Raw genomic sequence first — 3,941 nt, 5'->3', positions numbered from 1 at the left:
GCGCGCGCGGCTCACCGCCACCATGCGTCCCTCGGAGGGCATGAAGGCGGGGCGGTTGCTGAGGCGCAGCTTGGTCTGCAGGGTGTTGAAGTTGATCTCGAGCTGCACCTTCTCGTGCACCGTGGGGGGCTTGTGCACGCGGCGGTAGTGCCGGAACTCCTCCAGCTTCTGCTGCATCTCCTGCAGCGTGCGCTGCGGGCTGCGCGCGCTCCAGCCACGGCAGCGTGCGCTGGATCCACTGCAGCAGCTGCAACGGCACCGCCACGGCAACGGCGGTCAACGGGGATGGAGGGGGATCGAGGGGGATCAATGGGGATCAGTGGGGTTGGAGGGGGATCAGTGGGGATGGAGGGGGATCAGTGGGGATGGAGGGGGATCAGTGGGGATCAATGGGGATGGAGGGGGATCAATGGGGATGGAGGGGGATCAATGGGGATGGAGGGGGATCAGTGGGGATGGAGGGGGATCAATGGGGATGGAGGGGGATCAATGGGGATGGAGGGGGATCAATGGGGATGGAGGGGGAGAGGTGCGCTGGATCCACTGCAGCAGCTGCAATGGCACCGGGTGGGAAAGGGACGGGGATGGGGTGAGGATGATGATGGGGTAAGGATGGGTTTGGGTGCGGATGGGATGGATGGGTTGGGATGAGGTGAGGATGGGATGGGATGGGATGGGGGGGAGGTTCACGGCCAGGACCTTGCAGATCCGGTTGGCGGCCGTCTCGGCCTGCCAGGAGCAGGAGGAGGAGGAGACGGGGATGAAGGCTCCTTCCCAGCTCCATCCCAGCTCCACCCCAGCTCCATCCCAGCTCCATCCCGGCCCCATCCCAGCTCCTTCCCAGCTCCATCCCAGCTCCTTCCCAGCTCCATCCCAGCTCCATCCCAGCTCCTTCCCAGCTCCTTCCCAGCTCCATCCCAGCTCCTTACCAGCTCCTTCCCAGCTCCATCCCAGCTCCTTCCCAGCTCCTTCCCAGCTCCATCCCAGCTCCTTACCAGCTCCTTCCCAGCTCCATCCCAGCTCCTTCCCAGCTCCTTCCCAGCTCCTTCCCAGCTCCATCCCAGCTCCTTACCAGCTCCTTCCCAGCTCCATCCCAGCTCCATCCCAGCTCCATCCCAGCTCCATCCCAGCTCCTTCCCAGCTCCATCCCAGCTCCTTACCAGCTCCTTCCCAGCTCCATCCCGGCTCCATCCCAGCTCCTTCCCAGCTCCATCCCAGCTCCTTCCCAGCTCCATCCCATCCCCATCCCAGCTCCTTCCCATCCCCATCCCAGCTCCATCCCGGCTCCATCCCAGCTCCATCCCATCCCCATCCCATCCCCATCCCATCCCCATCCCGGCTCCATCCCATCCCCATCCCAGCTCCTTCCCATCCCCATCCCAGCTCCATCCCGGCTCCATCCCAGCCCCATCCCAGCTCCTTCCCATCCCCATCCCAGCCCCATCCCGGCCCCATCCCTGCCCCATCCCAGCCCCATCCCAACTCAAACCCAGTTCAAACCCAGCTCAAACCCAGTTTAAACCCAGCTCCATCCCAGTTCAAACCCAGTTCAAACCCAGCTCCATCCCAGTTCAAACCCAGTTCAAACCAGTTCAAACCCAGTTAAACCCAGTTCAAACCAGTTCAAACCCAGTCAAACCCAGTTCATCCCCGCTCACCTTCTGCGCCCCCGAGAAGGCGTGGTAGAAGCAGGACACGTAGGTCATGATGGCCTTCTCGTCCGGCCGCAGCGTGCCCACGATGTCTGTGGGGAGAGGGAGCAGTGGGGTGAGCCCCACAGCGACCCACAGCAATGGGGCTGAGCCCCACAGCGACCCACAGCAACGGGGCTGAGCCCCACAGCGACCCACAGCAACGGGGCTGAGCCCCACAGAGAGAGAGAGCAATGGGGCTGAGCCCCACAGGGACTGCAGCTCTTCCATGGTGGCCAATGGGGCCACCTCCATGGTTGGACCTCCTTGGGTTGAGGTCTTCTTGAAGACCTCCATGGCCAAGAGTTGGCCACCAAGGTGGCTCTTCCATTGCTCCACCTCTATGGTCGGACCTCCTTGGGTTGAGGTCTTCTTGAAGACCTCCATAGCCAAGAGTTGGCCACCAAGGTGGCTCTTCCATTGCTCCACCTCCATGGTTGGACCTCCTTGGTTGAGGTCCTCCCAAAGACCTCAATGGCCAAGAGGTGGCCACCGCGGTGGCCCTTCCATGGTGGCCAATGGGGCCACCTCCATGGTTGGACCTCCTTGGGTTGAGGTCCTCTTGAAGCCCCCCATGGCCAAGAGTTGGCCACCAAGGTGGCTCTTCCATGGTGGCCAATGGGGTCACCTCCAAGCTTGGAGTCCTTAAGACCTCTATGGCCAAGAGTTGGCCACCAAGGTGGCTCTTCCATGGTGGCCAATGGGGCCACCTCCATGACCCCATGTCAATGGTTGGACCTCCTTGGTTGAGGTCCTCCCGAAGCCCCCCATGGCCAAGACTTGGCCAACGCGGCGGCCCTTCCATGGTGGCCAATGGGGCCACCTCCATGACCCCACCTCCATGGTTCGACCTCCTTGGTTGAGGTCCTCTTGAAGCCCCCCATGGCCAAGAGGTGGCCACTGTGGCAGCCCTTCCATGGTGGCCAATGGGGCCACCTCTATGACCCCATGTCAATGGCTGGACCTCCTTGGTTGAGGTCCTCCCGAAGCCCCCCATGGCCAAGACTTGGCCAACGCGGCGGCCCTTCCATGATGGCCAATGGGGCCACCTCCATGACCCCATGTCAATGGCTGGACCTCCTTGGTTGAGGTCCTCCCGAAGCCCCCCATGGCCAAGCGCTGGCCGCTCACCCTCGGCGTCGAGCATCTTGGGGATGTCCAGGTACTTCTCGGCCACCTCGAAGGCGTTGTTGAGGTTGGTGACGGGGTCGTCCTGGGGAGGGCAGGGCCGTCGGGAAGCGCCGGGAGCGGCATTCCCGGTGTGTGGGGGGGTGTCGGCATTCCCAATGGTTGGGGGGGTGTTGGCATTCCCAATGGAGGGGTGTCAGCATTCCCAATGGTTGGGGGGGTGTTGGCATTCCCAATGGAGGGGTGTCAGCATTCCCAATGGTTGGGGGGTGTTGGCATTCCCAATGGAGGGGTGTCAGCATTCCCAATGGTTGGGGGGGTGTTGGCATTCCCAATGGAGGGGTGTCAGCATTCCCAATGGTTGGGGGGTGTTGGCATTCCCAATGGAGGGGTGTCAGCATTCCCAATGGTTGGGGGGTGTTGGCATTCCCAATGGAGGGGTGTCAGCATTCCCAATGGTTGGGGGGGTGTTGGCATTCCCAATGGAGGGGTGTCAGCATTCCCAATGGAGGGGTGTCGGCATTCCCAATGGAGGGGTGTCAGCATTCCCAATGGTTGGGGGGGGTGTTGGCATTCCCAATGGAGGGGTGTCGGCATTCCCAATGGTTGGGGGGGTGTTGGCATTCCCAAGGGGCGGGGATGTTGACATTCCCAATTGGGGGGGATGTTGGCATTCCCAATGGGGGGTGGGACGTTGGCATTCCCAATGGAGGGGTGTCAGCATTCCCAATGGGGGGGGGGATGTTGGCATTCCCAATGGTTGGGGTCGACATTCCCAATGGGGTGGGGATGTGACATTCCCAATGGTTGGGGTCGACATTCCCAATGTGGGGATGTGACATTCCCAATGGTTGGGGTCGACATTCCCAATGGGGGGGGGGATGTGACATTCCCAATGGTTGGGGTCAACATTCCCAATGTGGGGATGTGACATTCCCAATGGTTGGGGTCGACATTCCCAATGGGGGGATGTGACATTCCCAATGGTTGGGGTCGACATTCCCAATGGGGGTGGGGATGTGACATTCCCAATGGTTGGGGTCGACATTCCCAATGTGGGGATGTGACATTCCCAATGGTTGGGGTCGACATTCCCAATGTGGGGATGTGACATTCCCAATG

At 61.5% G+C, this 3,941-nt stretch overlaps 1 long non-coding RNA gene across 1 annotated transcript; it reads right to left on the bottom strand.

The window, feature by feature from the left end:
- Nucleotides 1-684: 684 nt before the first annotated feature.
- On the bottom strand, nucleotides 685-2,906 carry LOC130603373 (uncharacterized). Its single transcript, XR_008973142.1, has 3 exons — nucleotides 2,823-2,906; nucleotides 1,659-1,744; nucleotides 685-729 (listed from the first exon to the last, which is right to left on the bottom strand). It is a non-coding gene; the product is annotated as an uncharacterized LOC130603373 (long non-coding RNA).
- Between the last annotated feature and the right edge of the window lie 1,035 nt (nucleotides 2,907-3,941).

The sequence above is a fragment of the Pezoporus wallicus genome, unplaced genomic scaffold (genome assembly GCF_028554395.1).
Source record: "Pezoporus wallicus isolate ANWC-B61680 ecotype Strahan unplaced genomic scaffold, APGP_CSIRO_Pwel_v1 contig_9072, whole genome shotgun sequence".
Classification (NCBI taxonomy): Eukaryota; Metazoa; Chordata; class Aves; order Psittaciformes; family Psittacidae; genus Pezoporus; species Pezoporus wallicus.
This window is presented reverse-complemented; position numbering and strand designations above follow the sequence as displayed.